The sequence below is a fragment of the Pocillopora damicornis genome, chromosome 8, assembly GCF_964200805.1.
Source record: "Pocillopora damicornis chromosome 8, jaPocDami1.2, whole genome shotgun sequence".
In the NCBI taxonomy this organism is placed as follows: Eukaryota; Metazoa; Cnidaria; class Anthozoa; order Scleractinia; family Pocilloporidae; genus Pocillopora; species Pocillopora damicornis.
The window spans coordinates 10,647,038-10,647,474 of record NC_142677.1 but is presented as its reverse complement, the minus strand read 5'-3'; positions in this window follow the sequence as shown (position 1 = coordinate 10,647,474).

The following is a 437-nucleotide window of genomic DNA, read 5'->3' as shown; positions in this document are numbered from 1 at the left end:
AAAAAGTCTTGATACCAGTCTCTCCTCTGGCAATTTTTCTCGTTCCCATTTCTCTTCTTTCCTTCCCTACCCTTTCCCATTTGGTCGATTACTTTCAAATTAGGAATCTTTCCTTTATCTGATGTTTCTTTCATAACATACCCAGATTTCCTCCTATGTTGGTACTAGATGACACAGTTAGTTCATTAATTAGCAATCCACTTGCCATGTTTACAGATTCTTTTGTTTTGAGTAAGTTTTTATTTCAATCCCACAAGGCTCATGTATTTTGAAAATTTCCCTGCTTTATTATTTCTTCCAAAAAACAAAATAAATGAAAAGAAATAATGAATGATTAAAAAAACTGATCAGCAGAATAAAGAATGATTTGAAACTGTATTATATTTACCGCCCCACCCCCACCCCCCTGCCAACGCCTTAATTCCTGTGGTAGGGAC